Raw genomic sequence first — 23021 nt, forward strand, 5'->3', positions numbered from 1 at the left:
GGACGCCTCCACCTTCTTCCCAAGCGATATTTGCAGAATAGGGTTCACAAACTGGCAAAGATAGGTACTGTATGCTTAAGCCCACGGATTTCAACAAGCAGAAGCCTGTCCAACTCTAGACTGCAATGTGGCTACACAGGCAGGACTATTCTTCATAATCAGCTATTGGTGCTGAGCAACACATTTCAATCCTAGGCACACTTGCCTGGGAGGAAGTCCCAAATAATTGAGCTTATTTCTGAGTAGACATGTGTAGGATTTCACTGCACAGCAATGTATTAATTTAAACTAAACCTATTAATGTCAAGTGGTAGTTTAATGTCAAGTAGCTGGCTTTGGAAGATCTCTGAAATGTGCTAGACTGATACGTTTTTTGGTTCTGTAGTACAGTAAGCCTGCAACTTACGCAGGGTTCTGGGGATCATGCCTGAAGGCAAAACCGCCTAAAGTAAACACACACTGGGTGCAGTGGTGGGTGGAATTGTCAAATTCTTTTTTTCCTGGACACCCAACCCCTTTTCCATTTTTGGTTTTTTTATTTTGGGCAAATGTGGAAAGCTGAATTCATCCATTACAGGGGCACAAGTTGTGGGCTTACTGCACATTCTCCTCAGAAGGAAAATGAACGTGTAAGGGTTGGTGTGTCTGGAGAAGTGGTGCGTATGAAACCCCATTATTTAAACTACAGTATCCTGTGGAATAGGTTGCTTCAATAAATTGACCTATTTCTGAGTCACACGGTGTCAGTACTTGCTTTTTCTTTTAAATTGGTTTTTATTAAAGATTTTCTGTGACACAAAGAAAACAAATAAACAAGGAAAACTGCATACAGCGTCTCCACTTTCAATTCCTAGAGTCATACAAATAAAGCATACTGCAACAAAGCTCTGGACCCTCAAATCTCTCACAATATAGGGCTGCCATATGTCAGAAACAGTGTCCGGGTGAAAATCGCTAAAATGTCCAGGAAAATCCAGGCATGTAGATTTTGGTGAATTTCCTTAAATTTCCTTTTATGAGATTTTGGGGGAAACACTCAACAACTTTGGTTTCTGGATTTTCACTTTTTGAAATACAGCAACCCTCTCACAATGCCAATAAAAATAAATAACTATATAAATAAAGGACCTACGCATGAGACGCTGACACAAAAACCCTGCACAGACGCTATGCAACAGAATGAAAAGATCATTATCCCATCTCCTGCAACCCTTTCCCTCCCTCTCTCTCTCCCCTCTTTTCCCCCAATGTCCACGGCAATACCAAACATAAATGCAGTGTCCATATTTTTAAGGCAAAGACCTTTTCAGACCAATAGTTCCCTTCACAAACACACAGATAAACATGTCATGTTGTTGTTGTTGTTGTTGGCGGTGGTAAGCAAGTACATATTTTCTACATACAGAGATGGGTGTGTGAGTACAGTGGTACCTCGGGTTACAGACGCTTCAGGTTACAGACTCTGCTAACCCAGAAATAGTACCTCAGGTTAAGAACTTTGCTTCAGGATGAGAACAGAAATCGCGTGGCGGCAGCAGGAGGCCCCATTAGCTAAAGTGGTACCTCAGGTTAAGAACAGTTTTAGGTTAAGAACAGACCTCCGGGAAAAAATTAAGTTCTTAACCCGAGGTACCACTGTACATGTAGGAACTAGCCTCCTGCACAAAAGTAGGATTTGCATTCACTGCTCCGCCTACTTTTGTTTCCAGCCCTAATCACTACTGGCATGTGGCCCCCAGAAGGCTGACAAGAAAGGAATGCAGCCCTTCAGCTAGAAAAAAAAGTTCCTCTCTAAATGTAATAGCCATGAGGGTTGCCAGGCAGGATCAAAGCAGCAGAATCAGATTTCTACCTGGCCCTACCACTCTGATCCCAACTAAAAATCTCTTCCCCTCCCAATCTACTGTTTGCACATCAGGAAGGTGTCCTCCATTGGCACCAAGGGGTGTGTCCTTCCCTATGCAAACAGCAGTTGGGGGGGGAGGGATTTTAAATAGGGCATTGGGAAGGAAAGAGCTAAGCTCCCCCTCTGCACACACCCAGCTGTGCTTCAATTTCACTTGTCCATATACGTCAGATCTAAAACAACAGACTATAACATGTTGAATGAGTAGCATTCTCCCTTATTGACAAATTCAGAAGAATACCCATGTCTGCCAAACGTAAAAGACTTAAGGTATGTTCATTATTAGTGGCCCGGGGGCCAGATCTGGCCCAATCGCCTTCTAAATCTGGCCCACAGATGTTCCTGGAATCAGCATGTTTTTACGTGAGTAGAATGTGCCCTTTTATTTAAAATGCATCTCTGGGTTATTTGTGGGGCATAGGAACTCGTTCATTTCCCCCCCTTCAAAATATAGTCCGGCCCCCTACAAGGTCTGAGGGACAGTGGACCAGCCCCCTGCTGTAAAAGTTTGCTGACCCCTGCCATAGATCATGGCCACACATCTCAAACTGGTCACAATTAGACCATGTCAAGTCACAAAACGCACCTGGAGCCCCGGGAATTTTCAACACTGCAGAGAGGGCGAGGATGCTTTCACTGAAAGCTAGGGACATTTTGGGTTTCCCTGCCCCTGCAACACGCAAACCCCAAACACTTATTCGTTAAGCTGCCACCTGACTTGCATGCTCATCTGTAGCTATGTGATGGCCATTACAGTTTTCCACATTTATTTTTATCCCACCTTTCTCCAAGGAGCGCAACATGTTGTATATGGCTCTCTCCCTCCTCGTTTAATCCCCACAACAACCCTGCGAAGAAGGTTAGGCCGAGAGGCAGTGATTGGTCCAAGATCACCCAGTGAGCTTCTTGGCCAAGTAGGGATTTGAACCCTGGTCTTCCACATCCTTGCCTGGCACTTTAACCACTGTACCACACTGCCTCTGTTCAGAGTCCTGCGGATTCCTCCACATTGTTTTCTAATCAGATTGAAGCTGGTTTGAGGAAGGAACATGTCCAGCAGCAGTATTTGTCACGGAACCATAGCACTGATATGGATTGTAGCTCTTGTGCAGCGGCCGCGTTGAAAATTAGCAGTGGGAGCACACTGGATGTGGAGTAATTGGAAAGGTGAGCATACCCATACAGAGATTTAAGAATGTGCTTCACTCGCTGCCACCAAAGTCAGTGGTCCTTTTCACAAATTTCCTTAGGCTGCAATCCTATACACACTTATTGGAGGGTACACACCATACATTTGAAGCACAGGACTAGCTCCAAAGAATCCAGGGAACTGTAGTTTGCCAAGGGTGCTTGGAATTGTAGCTCTGTGAAGTGTACGCTATAGTTTCCAGGTTTCTCTGGGGAAGCCATGTGCATCAAATGAATGGTGTGTACACAGTCTAAGTTCCATTAGGCATAAGACTGCAAACTAGAAATCTCATTTCTCAGCTGTGACACAGCTCAAATACAGAATATGTCTATTTGGTATTGGTGAAATAGCGGCATGCATATGTTCAGTGATATTTAGTTACCCCAAAAAAGCTCACTGATTTGGAAACTCCCTCCAGAGCATAAATTCCCACCCACCCGCAGCAAAATGATTGATGCCCTGACACAAAGAAACATTGAACAAAAGCAAATTAAGCCACTTCAAACAGATATGTGGAAACTGTTGACCTTCACAGGTCCTGGGTGACACCCCCAGATGAATCTTGTGAATACCTCTCCAAAACTCACAATATTTAACCCTCGTGAATATAGCTTTACAATCTGACCATCAGTGTTCATTTGCTAATTTCAGGAAAGGGGGAAATGTCTATTTTCAGGCATTTGCAAAACTAATCTGTGATGGTCAACATTCAGTGTTCACCGTTAACAGTCCCAAGCACTGTTCTCACACACACACACACACACACACACACGTTTACATGGATGTATATAGTATTACCTGGGAAAGTTGAGAGATGAGCCAGTTCCAGACCTGAAGCAGCCCTCGGTCTCTGGGAAAGCTGAGCTTCTCTCTTTTAGCCTGACTCCTCATCTCTCTTTCAAACCTCTCCATCTGCTCCCTTAGCCAGAACCTCAGTTAATGACCTAAATCTCCTTTGCCCCCCAGGCACCCCCCAAGTAACCAACTGTTGTTACTAAATTAGGTGGGAATATGAAATCATAGCATAGGTGACTAATATGCGCCCTATAATTCTCCACTACCCATGATCTAAATATGAAGCAACCGCATCATCTCGACCTTACCAGTGCGTGAGGGGCTGTATTTCACAGCAATGCCCTTTGCTCAAAAGATAACCTACTAGGGACAACATCTGTCGTTCGAAACCGGTGAGACTGACATGAGTTCTAAATATTTTTGTGTGATCCCCTGCTCCTCTAACTACTTAAGTCATTTTCTGCTTTTTAGTGTGTGGAAATTTACAGCCAGCGGCTCTTCCTTTACAATACAAAGACATGTCAAAAACAGCATTTTTTTAAAAAAAGGGGGGGGAAAGAATCACAATGTTTAGAAAAGAAAAAGCCATGTTCAATTTCAAAACGAGTGATAAGGAAGTTATTCTTAAATAAGTTAGTTATGAAAGAGGTAGTGTGGTGTAGTGGTTAGAATGCTGAATCCTTAGGAATAGGAAGGCATGAGTTCAAAGCCCCACAATCATGAGGTTCCCTATGTGATTTTGGACAAGCCCAACTTACTCTGCCTAACCTACCTCTCAGGGTTCTTGTTGTGACGATGGAAGGGTGGGTGGGGAGGAAGAACCATATATGCCTCTCTGAACTCCCTAAAGGAAGGTTGGGATAGAAACAGTAATAAATCATAGAATCATGGAATCGTAGAGTTGAAAGGGGCCCGAGGGTCATCTAGTCCAACCCCCCCTGCAATGCAGCAATCTCAGCTAAAGAATCTATGACAGATGGATGCAATACAAACAATTCTGATTGTATTTTTAACACTTAAGTTTCCAGAATCGGGAATGTCAATATTACATGTGGTTGTTGTGGTGTCTTCTTCTTCTGTTGCTCATCAGCATCTGGTATTCAGTGACCTACTCTCTGAACATGTTGCACAGAGTCATCACAACTAGAATTGTCCCTGAATTTGTCTAGCCAGTTTGAAAAGTCCTCTAAGCTTATGACCAGTACAACAGGGGAGGCTCACCTGGCAGTGGAACGGTCATTGCACACCTTCAGGCACCAGGCAAAAGCATTCTTTGTTAATCAGGCCTTTGGCTTTTACCTATGACCTTTTTGTCCCAGTGGGATGTTTCAACCTATTTTGTGTGTGTGTGGCTGGTTTTAATGAATGTGTTTGTTTTTTTTGCTTAAAATATTGTAAGTCACTTTGAGTTGCCGTGGCAAAACAGTGACTTATTATTCTTATTCTTAATGTGGCAGCCAATCCCATAAAACAGGGATGGGAAACCTGTGGCTCTCGAGATGTCGGATTCCAATTCCCATCATCCCCAGCCAGCATGACCAATGGACAGGGATTATGGGAGCTCTAGCTCAAAAACATCTGGAAGGTCACAGTTAGTTAATTATATGCTGTGTGAAACAAAGTTTTCTCCTTTTTTAACAGCAGCATATAAACAGAAAAGCATCAGTTTGGGCTGGTCAAGAGGCCTTTGGGTTTTCTACTCATATGCGACAAAGCCATGGCATGCTTATTTATTATGGTTATATCCTACCTTTATTCCAAGGATTTTAGGGAGTACCGTATTTTCCCTCATGCTCAGTCCTCATAACAACCACCCTATGAGGTAGATTAGGCTGAGCAATATGGAGTGGCTGGCCCAAGGCTGGCCAGTAAGCTTCATGCCTGAATAGGGAGTTGATCCCGTGTCTTCCTGGTCCATGTCCACCACACTAACCGCTGCACAAGAGTAACACTGGACTTAGGTGCCCCATGGGATTCTCTACTGCAAACATCTGTGACACATTTGATTTCAACCATATTATATAAGCAAGCCCTTGAGTGGTTACACACACAATCCAGCATGACCAATGTATTCTTGGCATCATTCCCAAAGTCAGTGGAGTTTTTGAGTTATTACGGAATGACGGTTACAACTTCATCTACGTTGGACAATATTGCTTTCCTCTCACACACCACAGTATTACAGTGTGGGATAGGCACACAAATTCCATTTTAATTCAAATGGCCCTCATAAGATGAGAAGGCAAGTGATCACATAATATGGATCTTAGGATGGCTGTTCAGCTATCTCCAACTGGTATGAAGAACAGTTATCAGAAAATGTAACGGGCTTTTTAGAAGTTAACACTAACCAATGTAGTTTACAGCACAATCCTATACAAGTCTACTCAGAAGTAAGTCCCAAGGAATTCAATGGACCTTACTCCCAAGTAAGTGGATATAGGATTCTAGCCTTAGACTACAAACAATTTGTGTTCCAGACAAACTATGGTTCCTATCATTTCCCCTTTCTTCTGCCTTCCCTGAGAACTCCCATATACTATCACTTTAACAACTATTTTATATGGCGTCATACTATTGGTGAATCTGGTTGAGTACGATCTACTTTGATTGGCAGCAGCTCTCCAAGGTTTCAGGTACAAGCTTTTCCGAGTCCTACCTGAAGACACCAAGGACTGATTCTGAGACCTTCTGTATGCTAGACAGATGTTGGGCCACTGAGCTACAGTCCTGCCCCTCTGAGGGTGGCAAGGCAACACCCCAAGCCATGATCTGTTGGTTTGGGTTTCACATCAAACCATAGTATCCCTATATTTTTTATCCAACTACCAAACAATGGGGGCAGATAAAAGAGGAAGGCTGTTCACCTCAGGCTTGTATGTTTCCTAGAAGCATCTGGCTGGCAACCATTGGAAAGAGAATGTGCAATTTAACTGGGGCCTTTGGTCAGATGAACAAGCCACTTGCATCCATTGTAACCAGGGTCAGATTAGGCCAATAATCTGCTATAGATTAAGGCTTTATTCTTTGATTACATTTCTATCCCACCATTTCCCCAAGGAACTCAAGGTGGTGCCCAGTATTATTCCCCACTCCCCTTTTCATCCTCACAACACCCCTGTGAGGTGGGTTAGAAATGAGGGGGCAGTGGCGGACCCAAGGTCAACCGCCGGGTTTCACGGCTTAGTAGGAATTTGAACTCTGTTCTCTCTCAGCTCCTAGGCCACCACTCTAACCACTACACCACACTGTCTCCCAGGAGGTCTCTCATCCTGGCACTGAACAGACCCAAGACCTGTATTCATATCCTGTTGCTGTTTTTTAACAAAATTTAACAAGGCTGCTTTCGTTTTTCGCTTTAAAAAAGAAACTCTTCATTGGGGACGTCGTCTCCTTTAAAGGCTCCTGACTGCCGCTTCCTTCTGCATTCGGAACCCAGAGCGGAAGGGAAAAGGTCACTGTCCCTTTAAGGCCGCCGCACGCCAGCGAACATTCCAAGCTTTCCCCGTCCCTCTTTAGCGCGTCACCGGCATTCCGGGAAGAGGTCGGCGTCGGCCCCTCTCCGTCCTTGACAAGAGGGGCGGGCGGCGACGCGAAACAAAGAAATATTCGCGTCGCGAAAGAGGAGGAAAGAGGATTCAGAGCGCCGTCGCTTGCGCCCGAGCGCTTTCTGAGCGCTACGGCAAGCGACGAGCCCCCTTGCCCATCCGCACTCCTCAGAACTGGCAGGCCCGCCGCCGGGTGATGACTCATGAGGGGGCGTGGCTGCAAAGCCCTGTTTCCTTCTCTCGTGCTATGACTCATCGTTGACCGCGGAAGCCCCCCGCGCACGCGCAGCAATGCCGTCTATTTATAAACCGGCCCAAGGAGGGTGAGTGATGTCATGCAGGCGGCAGTTGGGCAGCGACCGAGATTCGGTCTCGCCCCGCCTGTTGCCTAGCGCCCTAGCGGTGTTTACTCTGCTGGGGGCCGCAGGTTGCCTGGCAACCGCGCTAGGCCGCATGAGAGCGGGAGGGCTGTGGAGGGGGGTGGGACCCTTAAGCAAAGGCCGCTCAAGAGGGGGACGAAAAGAAATAGGCCCTTAAAACCCTTTAGGGCTTCTGCTCATGCCCAGGAACACTTCCCTCATGTTGTTGGTTTTATTTAGAGGGGTTTTTTGTCCTGCTTTTCAGCCCATAAAGAGTCCCAGGGTGGCTTACATATGTCAATAATAAGCATCATCATGCGTATTATATAACACATATATAGCTAGGTGTATTCTCCATGACAACTTTAAAGTTTCTTTTTAAATAGTCCCAGGGAGGAATAGTAAAGCAGGTTCATATAGTTGGGTTGGGATGAGGCACTGCGTTTCTAATTTATTGAAAGGCATGAAGCAAAGTTATTTATGCTGGGTCAAAGAGTTTCGCTTCTTTTTGCCTAAAATACAGTGGAATGTTGGATTAATGTGTTTTTTAGTATATTTTAGTATACTATGTTTCTAAAGAAATGTTAATATGAATGAGTTTTGGTATTATGTGTTAGGTTTATTTGTAATGGATGATTATGTGTGATTAAAAACCAATACAAAAATAAAAAAGTTCTGGGCCGATATCATGCCTTTAAGCATATCTATGGTGTGACCGCATTTGAAAGACTCTGTATAATTCTGGTTGCCTCACCTTCCAAAGGATAAGGTAGAATTGGAAAGGGTTCAGAGAAGGTTAATCAAAATAATCAAGGGAATGGAGTGACTCTCTTAGCCATCATGGTGGCTATGATCAGCCTCCATGGTTAGAGACAGCAACGCTTCTGAATATTGCTGGAAACCAGATGTTCGGATGCTGCTTTTGGGTTTTCTACAGGCAGCTGGATGGCCACAGAGAGCAGGATGCTGGACTAGTTGGGCCATTGGCCTGATCCAGCAGGTTCCTCTTAAGTTCTTATGACTGATTTGCCTTGAATTAAGACCTGGCAGCATTCTCTGTGGGTGGAAAAACATGGTCATTGTGGCACAAAAAAAAAATTATACAGTGGTACCTCGGGTTAAGTACTTAATTCGTTCCGGAGGTCCGTTCTTAACCTGAAACTGTTCTTAACCTGAAGCACTACTTTAGCTAATGGGACCTCCTGCTGCTGCCACGCCGCCGGAGCACAATTTCTGTTCTCATCCTGAAGAAAAGTTTTTAACCTGAAGCACTATTTCTGGGTTAGCGGAGTCTGTAACCTGAAGCGTATGTAACCTGAGGTACCACTGTAATAGGTTTGGTTGTACCACGTGATGAATGTTTAAGATGGAATCCCAGTAGAATATTAAAATTTATTATTTATTACAACATTTTAAATCAGTATACATCTGTAAAAAGACATGAGAAATGGACCTTTAGGAAGGCAGGAAACAAAATGAAACCCGAGGAACGTAGGACCTGGGGTCAGATGAAGCAAGATTAGGAAAGAGGGATGATGAAACTGCAGGAAAAGGGAAAGAGCAGTGGTTCTAGGAAAGGAAGAGTGGAAGAAAAGTTGATAGAGGAAAGAGCTAAGATGAATCTGATGAGAGTGAATCTTAGTTCCTTTACTATCTCTGTCAATCAGAAAAGCAGCTGTAAAATACAAGTGGCCTGTGGCTCACACAGATGTGTGAAATTCAAGAGAGAAATGGAGCTATTCATAGATACTGAAGGCATGGACTATAGAAATAAACAAATTCAATTTGTCTGTTATTTTTCACTGTCAGCTTCCCCAGTGTTCTGCTCATGCTCAGCCCTCAAGCATTTTCAGCGTTGTTTGGAGCCAACGGAATGGCTTGGTGCCTTGGTGGTGAGCCTTGCTGTTGAATTCACAGGGAGGATTTTTTGTGTATTTGATGTGCCACCTGTAGTGACTTGAGACAATTGAATCTGGGCAGCCTTGCCACACCCTCAAGGAATGGATAGGACATGGGATTTGTATGTAAGTGTTTGGGATCATGCAGGTCCGATTGCGTAAAAGACAAGAAAGGAGTAATAATAAAGGTTCCTAGATTTACGGTTTTTATGGTTGTGTCCTGCTCTGTTGATGTCTTAGAGCCAGTTAGATCCTTCAGTATGGGGTTGCTTAATCAATTGTGCAAAACATGGAGCTCCGATGTCTTACTTTTATTCCCAGGATAGACTATAAAAGTAACAAATTATTTCTAACCAGATTGAAAAGATTGATTTTTTTAAGAATTAGAAGTAAGGGGGGAAATAGTGCTGCCAGTTTTTCCAATTGCTTTCTTTGGACGTGATTGTTAATTTTGCTTGATATATTGAGCTCTATAAATCTATGTTTGTCGCCATGTCTTTAAATAATACATATTAACCACAGATGAATTGAAAACTGCATCAGAACAGCAAGGCTTCTTGGTCAAGGGCTGTTCATTTTGCTTCTGACACTTTGTGGGGGCCTTTATTTGTAAATAAAAACCGCTAATGCCATGTAATAACATGTAAAATAGAGATTTGTAATTCACTAGTAATAAAAGAGAAGTGCCCCATATTAAGGACATAGGATGAATTCCAGTGTGGTAGTTCCACTAATGGAATGGCTTTTGACCCAATAGAAGTGTCTGGTAACAGAAAAGGAGAGGAGATGATTCTCCTGGATTTCAGCTATCTACATCATCTGGAGGATCCCCCAACTGTCTGGAACAGGTTTTGTAGAGGGTCTGCAGTGGGAAGGGGGAAATGGAGAAAATTGCCTTCCTGCTTAACATTAGTGAATGGCTCTGTTAGATCAAAAGTTGTTCTGTGAGTGGGACAGCAGCCTTGGATTTCATCCAACAGAGGCTGCTTTATACCCAGACAGACTGTTGATTCATGTAGGCAAAGAATTAAGGCTGCACTCCTTAACGTATGTCCTAGGGCGTGAGTACCATTGGACTTAATACTAAGTAAGAAGTGCATAGAATTGCACTGCCAGTGTTACCAAATTAGTGATGAAGCCCCTACAAAGTGTGTGACACTATTCAGCCCCTATGATACTGTGTAGCAAATCCCTCTTAAGACACCTGTTCAACCTTCATTCTTTTCTGTTGTCAAGAGCTGCAGTAGGGTTTGGTCATCCATGAAGAAATAATGTTTTGGGTACATTTTCTTTTGGTTCCTTTATTTATGTGCCTGTGGGCAGGGGCTTGGAAGAGGAGAAGGAAAAGCTTCATTTTTCCACATGTAATATTCTGGGATTGCCAAGTCCTAGGAGCTATTATGTTGATGTAATTGCCTCCTTCCTGTTCCTGGCTACGTAAATAGAATGGACATTTGGATCACCCGTGATTCTTCTAATTTTAGTCCCTATTTCTCAATTTTGTGACAAAAGACAGTGCTGATAAGATCTCTGAGAGTTTTCACGTGGGTCTCTCATTTCTTAGTTTCCAAAAGCAGAAAACTGGAGATCCACATGTTCATATCAGGAGCTGAAGTTGAATATTAACTTGAATCTTGCAGGCCAGCTCTTTTCCACTCCAGACAAAATGTGAGTCTACTGAAAGCTACTGAGAATGTTTTTATTCCAGTAGCTTTTCATGTGACAGAAGGTGAAGGACAGTGCAACAGTGGCCGAAACCAAACTGCAACCACTCAGAATGTAGAAATCTTGGGGTCTTATTAGCAGTTTTCTTTTTTAAAAAAAATCTGAATGTATTGTTGTACTTTCATAAAATCATTCTTATCAATTTCACCAGTATGAGTTTTCCTCTAACTTTAAAAGGGCATGCATTTGTATCTGCACTGGAGCTGTTAAAAAGAAGAAAAGGAAACACTGCTAAAATTGATGCTTCACCACAATCTAAGCAGCGAAAAGAAGGAATAATTGAATTGGTGAAATTAACAAGGTTTCCCGGTTTTCCCAAAGGGAAATGGGAGGGGCTGACCATCAGTACAGAAAGGCATTAATGTAACCAGCCATGTCATGATGGGACTATATCCAAGTACACTCATAGGGCAGCATGGGCAAACATCCAGTGTAGGCAATGAGGGCAGGGGAGGACAATGGCTTCTGCAGTAGCTGGAGGAGTGTCATGACCTTTAAAGAGGGGAAAACTGAAGTTTTTAAAGGCCACATGAACTGAAGTGAGGAAAGATTCCCCAACAATCATCAAAGTACTTCAAAATGTACATGTGATTTCAGTTTAAACTACAGTACTGCCTCTTTAACTCATTGCAACTTCACCTAAGGGCCAGACAATGGCTGCTATTGAATCTGACTGGGAATATAAGGGTTTAGTTGAGCTTTGCACTTTGGCAGAGGAGTGCTGGCAATCCTTCTGAGTTCTCCCAAGTCCTACAGAACTCTACGCTAGCCTGCTTATTCAGAAAGCTTCTGTATTGGATTCCTGCTCCTTGTTTCATAAGCATCCAGCTACCTGCTGCCAGTCACCCTATGCTCCAGGCTGTTTCCTTTGAGCATTAAGTAGGCTCATGTAGGATTACAGCTTATAATACCTACTTCAACGTAAGCCCCATTGACTTCAATGGGACTTACTCCAGTGTGTGTGAATAGAATTGCACTTTAAATTTGCATAAGCCACAGCATAAACGCATCAGCAAATGACCATGTATCATTGAAGGCAATGCTGTAAAACGGATGGGGAACCTGTCACCCTCCAGATATTGCTGGACCACAATTCCCACCATCCCTGATCATTGGACATATTGACCGGGCTGGTGGGAGTTAAAGTCTAATATCTGGAGAGCCACAGGTTCACCACCTTGCTATAAAACACTGTATGCACTAGTTTGCCTCTCGTTTATTTACTGCTAATCTTAGTGCATTTGTTTTACAGTCCATGCTTCTTCCTCTAAACTCTTATATTAAGTTTTATTTAAACAACAACAACAACAAAAAACAGTTTCCATTGCTTGATACACATGCACATTTGGTAAGGCTTGCCCAATAGGCAATATGACAAGATATTAGGATGTGTTCAGGGTTGTACATGGTGACTTCTGCACAAGAAATTTTCCAAGCGTAGCGATGACTATCTTTACCTATCTTAAAATGGTTTACAATTAAAGAAAATGGGACCGGCCCTAATTATAGAGGAGATGCTGGACAATGGCCAAAGGTCGAAGATATTTAAGAGTTTTGTGTAGATCAGTTGTGGATAAATGTACGATCTCTCACATGCTGGGAAGCTGAGTTGTAACTAGGCACATATCACTGGATGTGGTGTGCGGTGTACATTTCTTCTTGCTGTACTTGGTGTAAGATGAAGTGAAAAACACCCATCTGGACAAGCCCTTTGGATCTGATGTTAATGGGTTGGTTAAAGTCAGCCCCAGGCAAGAACAAGTCAGAGACAGGTTAATACGTCCTGGGCTTTGAGAGAGTGGAGAAACTAGACTTTGAGAGGGGGTGGGTGGGTTTGATGTCTCCTGATCATTCAGGTTCATAGTCTTAAGGTTCTGCTACATCTATTGCTGAACTCAAATCTTTACACAGGGAAGAAGATCGTGTGGATTTCTGGATGATGCAGGATTCCACCCCGAGTCTACCCTAGTCAACATGGTCAATGCTCAGGGATGATGGGAACTGTAGTCCAACAATATCTGGAAAGCCACAGGTTTTCCATCTCTGCTTCAGATTGAGGAAGTGGCTATCAGCTTTTCCATCAACCATCAGTGAGAAGAATGCAAATCATTTTAAGAAAGGTTTTATGAGTGTTTGGGAATGCAGACCATTAATAGTTTTAGGGACACATATTGTGCACTGCAGTAATGTGCTAAAGGCTCTGTGGGTTGGATCCAAAGATAAGTGCATGGAAGGAAAGTTTCCCAGTTCCTCCTGCTATTAGCTGCACCCCTTGGAAAACCCTTGGGAAGGATCTCTATGAAATGGGTGGAGGCGAGAGAACTGTAGAAAATCATGAAGAGACTTTCTGATTTTGATACCCCCCCTCCCATTCCTCAGTAGCCCTCTGTGCTACAAACTTCAACATATTATAAAATCCAAGGCTATGACTTGAATTTTAAGTTGAGTGAATTTGGCTTGTGTATATTACATTGCACCCATCTGGTTACCCCCTGTAAACCATACACAAAAAAGCATGGTTACTCATTTTTTGCCACTATTAATCAGCTTCCAACAAATTTCTAATTTTGCCCCTTCCAAAGAAACATTCATGTCTGTTTTACAGAAAAGAAGAAAGCCTTTATTAAGATGATTGGTAGAAACAATGTTTTCCAAACTTAGAACTTTCCCTCCAATCATGACCACAAATCCATGTGACTCGTGGTACAAGAGAGATGCTGAGGTCATCAAATTGTCTGTCTTTTGAGCATGACTCTTGACATGTTGACTTCTGAAGTTTCCTGCTTCTGTAGGTAGGGAAACACAAAGAACAGTGTGTGACATAGCGAAAAGAAGCAGTGACTAAGCATTTGTGCAAAAAGAAACACTCCATTATTTTTGTTCTGCTCCCTCTTGGTTATCAACAACCGAAGCTATAATTAACAAGCATTAACACTGGACCCTTTATGGGAACTTGCTAAAAATAGTGAGTCATAGAAAATACTCTCTTTTCTCTGTAAATTGCATGCATCATATGAATTTTGTATTTTTGTCTGCTTGGGCTATGAATACATATTCCAAGTAAATGTGGAGCAAACATACTGGAATGATGCTTTCAGAATATGATGTGGCTTCCTGGGGAAGCACCAGCAGCTGTGTGGGTTCATTGGAGAAGATGGAAACTAAATAGACCATTTGGTATTGCATTTATCATTGCATTATTGATTGACCACCAAAGAGGTATTAGCTGAACACTGGCTTGCCTCTTCAACAGAGAGAGCTGCCACCTGTGGAGCAAAAGGTCATAGAATCATAGACTTGTCGAGTTGATCTTAAGCCCTGTTGTGAAGAAAGTGAGGCACTGCAAGTCAGAATACACAGTGCTGAGCTAGGTAGACCAATGACATGTCTAAGTACAGGGCAGCTTCATATATGTGCCCATATGTACATCTTTTTTGGAAGATACCATTAGGCAACTACATATTAGCAATGAAAACAGAAACCTGATACACTGAATGTTAATTACAAAATGTAATGTCTATAGCAAGTCTGTTCTCACAGTAGCCAGGCAGATGGTTATGGGAAACCCAGAAGTATTTATTTATTTATTTATTTGCGGCTATTAGCCCATGTACAAACATAAAAGCACAGAGGCATAAAGCCGGTATATTCGGCACCAGAAGGTGAAAACCAGAAGGTGAACACCATGATGCAGGGGTGGGTCATTGAGCAGAGCCAGGTAACAGCTTGGGGCCCGGATAGCTCCAAGGGACGGATCCCAGAAAAAGGAAAACTGAAGACGAGATCCGACATGCACTCTCTTCAAAACTGTCCGATTAGTTTTTGATGTTGTTGTTTTTGGTGGTTTTTGTGTGTGAGATAACCGCATTCAGGAATCTCGCCACCTGCAGAGTTACAGAAGGATCTGTATCCTGCAAAAGTAGTGCGGCATGTGACTCAACAGGCCTGCCAACCAAGCGTAGTAAAGCAGGACCCAGGAATTTAGTCCTGGCTATGCTATGTAGGGGGCAGTTGAACATTATATGTGGGAGAGAATCAACAGTTTTCCCGTCACACACGCATAGCGGAGACACCAAACCCTTGGAAAATCTGTGGCTCAGCAGGTTCGATGGAAGGACATTGAACCTTGCACGAATAAATGCAAGTCGGTGTGGTACAGATGAAAGAGATGACATGTATGATGGAAGGCCAAGTGGTGGGGTTATTCCGTGATACCTGGGGGAGCAGACACCCCCACCCCCGGCGAGGTTGTGTTGGTTTTCAATGTCTGCTAATCTTTGCTCAATAAGGCTTTTGGCTGAGCGTAAGTTCATCTTTAAGGAGTCCGCTGGAGAAATTCCGATGCTCAGAAGTTTGGCATGGATTTTTCCTACCCACGGATTGACAAAGTCGTCCCGCCAGAGGCACTGAAAAAGGTAATGGTCGGGAAGCCTATGCCAGCTGGACAGCCAATAACCAAAGACTCGCTTCCAGATGACAGTCTCCAATGATGCAATCCTTAACTCCAGACGTATGGCTGCGTTGCTCACACACATGGGGAGTTTCAGGAGGCGACGGAGAAACTGATTCTGCAATGTCCCCAACGATGTTAAATTGGACCCTGGGGCCCAGAGCGGGGCAGCATAACAGAGGGTGGAAACCACTTTTGCATGGTACACCTTCAATGCAGAAGGGATGTGGGAGGCTCCGTCGGCCGCAAAAATTTGGAGTAGAGTATAAAGTATTGTTTTCCCTTTGTTTAGTAAATACTGTATCTGTGGCTTCCAGCTTAGGTTGTAGTGAAAAAAGACTCCCAGGTATTTAAATTTGAAAACCTGTTCTAATTGGACTCCATCTAACTTCCAGCTGTAAGTTTTCCGAGACCTGGTAAAGACCAGGACTTTAGATTTCCCATGATTAATTGTCAGATGGTTGAGTTTGCAATAAGCCGCAAAAATCTTTAGAGCTCTGCATAAACCGACTCTAGAGTAGGAAAGGATCGCTGCATCGTCGGCATATAGGAGCAGAGGGCAGCGAAAATCAGCTAGGCGGGGGGCATGAATGTTGGCTTGAGACTCATTCAGAAAGAGCTTCATATCGCTAATAAACAAGTTGAAGAGGAGTGGGGCCAAAATGCAGCCTTGGCGCACACCTCTATTTATTGGGACCTCGTTGGATAGGTTTCCCGCCGGTGTGAGTCTCACTCTAGCCGACGACCCATGGTGTAATTGGGTTATAAGCCATAACAGCCTTCTATCTGTGCCCCATCTCTCTAATTTCTTCCATAGACAGTTTCTTGGGATACTGTCGAAGGCGGCCTTTAGGTCTATGAAAGCGACACATAGGCGCCCCCGACTCGGGGCAGAATATTTTCTGGCAAGATGATACATAATTACCATATGGTCAGTGGTCGAATAATTGTTCCTAAAGCCCGCTTGCTCGTGGCCAATCAAATTTGAGTCGTTTGCCCAATGGGACAGCTTAGACAGCAAAAATTTTGCATAGATTTTCCCGATGATAGACAAAAGGCTGATGTTCCGATAGTTCTCCGGGTCAGCAGGGGGACCCTTTTTATGGACTGGCACGATCACGGCCTCCTTCCATGACCTAGGGATAAGCCCCGTAGAATTAATTGCATCAAAGACTTTGGCCAGGATTTCAGCCCACCACCTCGGTTGCGCAACAATAGCCTCAGCAGGGACTAGATCCGGCCCAGGGGCTTTGCCCGTTTTCAGATCTAATATCAAGTTCATTATCAGGTCTGGGTCGGTAGAGGGCCACAAAGGTAGATGGTCGGCTCGGAATTCCGTGGATGAGTTGGATTCCTCTGCCAAGGAGAAATATTTACTCAAGAATTGTTCCCATGTGGGCGCAGGGATAATCATCCGTGGGTACTTCCTTCCTCTTTTGTTTATCAAAGCCCAAAATTCCTGTGGTCTGCGGGATCTAGAGGCCGCAATCAAGGCTCGCCAACGCTTTAGATACCACTCACGTTTGGCCAGCTTTAAAGTCTGTTTGTATGCTCTTTTGGCTTGTAAATAGGAGGATGGTAGAGCCTGGGCATTAGAGTTTTTGTATTCATTATAGATGGAACGAAGAAGGGATCTTGCTTGTTTGCAAGAGGTGTTAAACCAAGGGGCCCCAGCACTGCAATGCGCCACTTTCGCCTTTTGGGGAGGAACCCAGAAGTAGAACATGAATGCAGCAGCAGCAGCAGTCTCCCACCCATGATCTCCAGCAACTTGTACTCAGAGGTAAAGTTATATAGGCATTCATTAATTTATTTCATTTTATTTCATTTTCTATGCTGCTTTCCCAGCAAAGTTGTCCTTAAAAGGGTTTATCATCCTATTGAAACAGCAGAGGTTGACTTGTCCTCCGTGAATTTGTTGAACCCTTTAAAGCCATCCAAGTTGGTCTTGTGGCAGCAAATCCCATAGTTTTAACTCCTTGATCCTTCCTCCATCTCCCAATGTTCAGCTTAATGGGATAACACCCAGTTGTATTATTATGGGAGATGGAGAAAACCTTCTTCCTACCAAATTTCTCCATCTATATCCTCCCTTCCTTATTAGTCTTTTTTCTAAACTAAAAAGCCCCAAACACTATAACCATTATTCATAGGAGTGTTGCTCCAGCTCTTTCATCATTTGGTTGCCAATTTCTGAACCTTTTCCAGCTCCTTTTGAGGTGAGGCAACCAAGTTTCCATGTAAAACAGAGCAAGTATTTGACCTTTATAAAATCTGACATGGCCTCTTGGCAATTCGCCCTTTCCTGACCAAGGCAAATAAAAGCTGGTTTTTAAGCATTCCCCCCATTTACAACTTCCTTTATGTTTTATATTTTTTGTGGGGGGGGGGGGAGGAGAAGGACACTTTATGACATGCCAGACAAGTTCTATTAAGATTTGGACTCACGTACTCATGGACTTGCATTCTCAGGAAGTATATAATCAGTTTCCTAGGAATCAGCATAATAGAATTGTAGAGTTGTAAGGGAATCCCAAGAGTCATCTATTCCGACCCCTTGCAGGAATCTCGGCCAAAACATCCGCGACAGATGGCTATTCAACCTCTGCTTAAAAACCTCCAATGAAGGAGAGTCCACAACCTCCCGAGGGAGTCTGTCCTGCATAAATTCCCTGGCTTAGTAAAAGCATATATGATTTGCTGAACAACCAGTTTCCAGCCAGGGATGCAAATGACTGGTTCTACTGTGTTTGCTAATCTGCTGAGTCAGACCACTGGTCCATCTAGCCCAGGAATGTCCACACTGGCTGGCAGCAGCTCTCCGGGCTTTCAGGCAGGGAATATTTTCCTGGGAAACCTTGGGTATAGGGTATCTGTGGATCCCTTGTCCTGTCCCTTCCTTTTCCACCTCAGATCTACCCCCTTCTCCTTCTTGGTCCCATCCCTTTAAAGAAAACAACGAGAACCCTGAAAAACTCCCTATTGATGGTGGTGGGGAAGCCAATACAAACTTGAATTTCATGGGTTGGCTTAAAAAAAAAAAAAAAAGAAATTGCAAACAGTATAAGTTTGACTTGTAACTTAGGGTGCAAGCCAAATCCTGGCAACAAGGCATGAATGGAGCCACCACCTTATTTGGAGCTCTCTTGTTCCTGCTGTCTGGGGGCAGAAGGCTATTGAGGTTGGGCAGCCAACTTTCCCATGCAGCCTTTGGCTTAACAGCTTGACTTCCGCTCTCAGCTGAACATCGCCGCTTGACACCATCTGTCTCAACATTGTCTTCTAAGACCAGCAGAAACAGGGTCTCAGGTAGAGGTCTTTCCCATCACCTATGCTTTAATCCTTTTATCTACAATTAGAGGTGTTGGGGGTTGAGCTTGTATCTTCTGCAGATAAAGCAAACTCCCCATATCCTATTTCTTTTGCACCCGTCTTTCCAAACAAACCGCCCTTCACACAATGCCTGTCTCACCCCACTGACATGGGATTTCTCCCCAAACCTATCCTCCTCCTCTTGTGATTTTCTCCCCATGAGAAAGGCAGCAGGTGGGAGGAAAACATTCAGGCCTGCTTGATGACAACAGATATGTCTGTATAGTAAGGAGCCTAGATCCCCCTTGAGTAAGTAAACATGATTTCTTATCATTGTTCCATCTTGAAACAGCCATATCCTAATACTTAGTACCATGATCTTAATAGATATATTAATTAGGGTTGCTGGACTCCACACGCCCATCGTCCCTGACCAGCAACTGTGCCAGCTGGGGATGATGGGAATTGTAGGCCAGAATTTATGGAGGGCACCAGGTTGGCAAAGTCTGCATCAACAGGTGTAAGATATGTATGGCAATCTGTTAAATGCCTCTGTTGTTTCCTAAACATCTTGTGATAAGGGCTGTTTCCTGCCTAGGGATATAATATCTGGTGTTTCAAACAAGGCATAAGAAAATTTGAGAAATGCAGGGTGGTAATTTGATCCTTGCTGGAAACTCATTTACACCACCAGCCCATAAACAGGGTTTAACACCCTCCAGCTATTTGCTGTGGAAAGATGAGAAGGCCCATTAGGCCTAACAGGCTGTGTTTCATCCACCAGGCTGCCCTAAAGCCAAGTATTTGCCTGTAATATTTTGAGCTGGATTGGGAGATAGCAAGTCGATCACTGTGTAAACTGAAAGCAGCACCGTGTTATTCCTGCTTTCCTAAACAAAAACCAATTCCCCTTTCTCACGCCACCCACACACCAGTGATTAGCTTATTAATAAACCAGTGGAAGTGAAACCACTGGTTTCAACAAAGGCCTTTTATAACACCTTTCTGTCGCCCTTGTCCCACAATGCCCTGCTGTGCTGTAGGTAATCAGGCTCCAATCAGCGGACAATGACCGGCAATAGAAACTCAGGAGTGACAGAAAACCACAGTTGCTTTGCAGGCTTCATGGGACAGGAATGCTGGCCTTAACTTTTAAGGCAGTTATAAAGCACTGCCCCACAGGCAATAAGCTTTTACCAAGCCTTTACAAGGGGCTGAGCTTTTAGTGTAGCCAAGCCCTGCCCTGTGGAACTCCCTGCCACTGGAAGCTTGGAAGTAATCGTCCCTGCTGGCTTTTTAGATGACTCCTGAAAAATGTGTTACTCAGGCAAGCCTTTGAAACGTGAACTTCATTTTCCCAACCCTTATTCTAATGAAAATGTGGTTTAGAAATATTAGGGCAGAAAGTCGTCCAGTCTGGCATCCTGTTCTCACAGCGGCCAACCAGACTGCAAGCAGGCAGATGGGCACAGAAGCACCCTCCCACCCATGTTTCGCATGACAGGCATGAAGTAAAGCCATTGCATTAGCAGCATCAAAGTGACCTCTCTGGGGTGCAAGCCTGGGCAGTGTGTATGGAGGTCCTGGGCTGTCCAGATGACAAGACCTTTCTCTTGGCCCCACTGATGTGGTCCAAAGGAAAGCAGAGCAATATGTTTGGCACTAGCTTCCCTGTAGGAGTTGCTGGAAGGAGCTGAACAAGGCACCATCCAACCATCTTAGGGACTCCCCTCTGGATTTGTGTAGGGTTTACTCCTTAGTGTTTTCTTTTCCCAGAGATATGTCTCAAGACAGCAGAAGGTTAGGATCAGAGTTTTCTTTCTCCTAGATGGGTTGTCTTCCCAGGTTGATGAGCCCCATTCGCCCCTCAAGTCCCTCTACAGCATGTGCAGAAAACGCTGCCTTTGACCACTGATGGTCTCATCCACCAGAGCCTATCTTCACATTCAGGGGAAGTCCATCACTCACCGAGGGTTTGAGACCTGTTTGCTACCCACACCTGGTGTAGCCAGCCAGTCAAAGCCAGTCCCAGGGTGAAAGACCATATAAATTGAGTTTCATAAGGAAAACACCAGCATTGTTTGCAATCCAGCTCTCTGGATTTTCACCTTGGTATTCTCTTCCCCCTTCCCACTTCTGATAAATCCTACTTTATATTTTACTTGGGAATTAACTGGAAATGTTAATTCTTAGAACCTCCTTGTTTTTCTGTGCCTAGCCTTTCTGTAAAAGGGTTAGCATGCCGTAAGCGGGGATGACAGTGTTTCATCTTGGAATTGCAAGTCATGTGCTTAATTGGAAATGATTTCAGTTTACTACACTGGAGAGTAATGCCGCGATGTCCTCACCAAAGGAGCACATGACTCTTGTGTAAGCCGGCTGTACCTGGGAGGAGGGAATTTGATAAGGCTCTCCGGGTGTGTATTGTTGTAAGCAGATTAATAGCTCTGATCCAATAAAGGAGGTCTCTGCAGTGGCATCATCGCAGAGAGCCAGTGTGGAGTGATGGCTGCTGCCGGCTTCTTGGATCACGCTAGCCAATGAAAGATTCATGAGGAGATGGTGTTTTATAAGCCAATATCTCATATTGCCGCAGAGTCAGAAGTGTGACGTGAGCCAATCGATATAACCCGCCCTCCCGAAAGGTGGTAATGGGAGTGTGTTTATGAGAGGAGAAATGCTCCACAACAGGTGTGGGAAATCTCAGGTTCAGAGACCAAAATCCAGCCTCCTTTACTCTCCTCAGGCCAGACTCTGAAGGTACTTACCTGGCTGCAATGTGTACTTCAGCTCTCGTAATACCTCTCTCTTGTCTGGATGAGGGATAGCTATTGTGGAGTGGCAGTTTTGTATTTTTGTGTTGCTGGTTTTGTTTTTTCTTTTGTAACGTATACAGCTTTGGATGAGCATTTGCACAGAAGAGTGTCCTAAAACCACTTTAAACTAAATAAAAATATTGTCTAAATAAAAAAATATTGTTTGCCAGAGAGAGGGGGCGAGCAATTCCCTGAGTTGCATTAGCAGTGGGATTTGGGGCTGGTCGACGGGAAAACGGGGGAAATTTTGCAGTATCATGCCACATCAACACATGGTTACAGTAATTGGACATAGCCTTCCTTTTTTGGATGAGAAGAGCTCTTTCTCCTAGTCCAGAATGAATGGTAGGCGTCTCTCTATGTGTGTAAAACTGAAAGCGAGAGAGCAGCTGTTTGCAACAGATAGCTCAGCACCCCTGTGAAGTGCAGTGCTGTTGAGATCTCAGCTAAAACATCTTGATTTCCCAGAGGCACCTACGTATACATATAGGTAAACCTGTGTCAGAGGCCTACACCTTGACCTAGCAACACCTTCGCCAAGGAGACAGCCTGAAGGTTTTTCTTTCAGATTTCAGAGTGAGGGCAGGAAAACTTTTCCAGCCTGAAAGCCACATTGCTTTCTGGGTAGGCACGCCAACTCCATGGGGGTGAGGCCTCTACAGCCCCCACTCTAATGTCCACTGGAGCGGGGCTCAGCCTCCCCCCAATCTTGAAGTGGCAGGGGAGGCCTGGCGGGATGCTGTTGGCAAGGCCAGAGTGAAGGAAGGCTAGGCTGAGAGGCAGTGACTGGCCCAAAGTCACCCAGTGGCTTCATGGCTTTAAAGTGAACCAGTAATAGTTAGAGATTTGTGGTTGGATCTCTTGCCATATTTAGTGGTAAATGCAGCGGGTGTGGGGGTGGATCTCATTTGGAATCTGGCTGCTGGGAGGTCAGCCAACTTCCCAGCAAAACCTCCCCTGTGAAGTTGCTATTTGCCCCACAAGTGAATATTTCCCCTTACAAGGCAAATAGCCACTTGGGAG

General features: G+C 44.2%; 1 protein-coding gene across 1 annotated transcript in view; it reads right to left on the reverse strand.

Annotated features, from left to right (window-relative positions):
• Positions 1-3999, reverse strand: part of ATF3 (activating transcription factor 3) — a 37014-nt gene extending 33015 nt beyond the window's left edge. Inside the window, exon 1 of the mRNA XM_081000627.1 lies at positions 3894-3999. The gene's annotated coding sequence lies outside the window, so the exon portion shown is untranslated. The remainder of the gene's footprint in view (positions 1-3893) is intronic.
• Positions 4000-23021: the final 19022 nt, after the last annotated feature.

The sequence above is a fragment of the Podarcis pityusensis genome (assembly GCF_964106645.2).
Source record: "Podarcis pityusensis genome assembly, chromosome: 3".
Lineage (NCBI taxonomy): Eukaryota > Metazoa > Chordata > Lepidosauria > Squamata > Lacertidae > Podarcis > Podarcis pityusensis.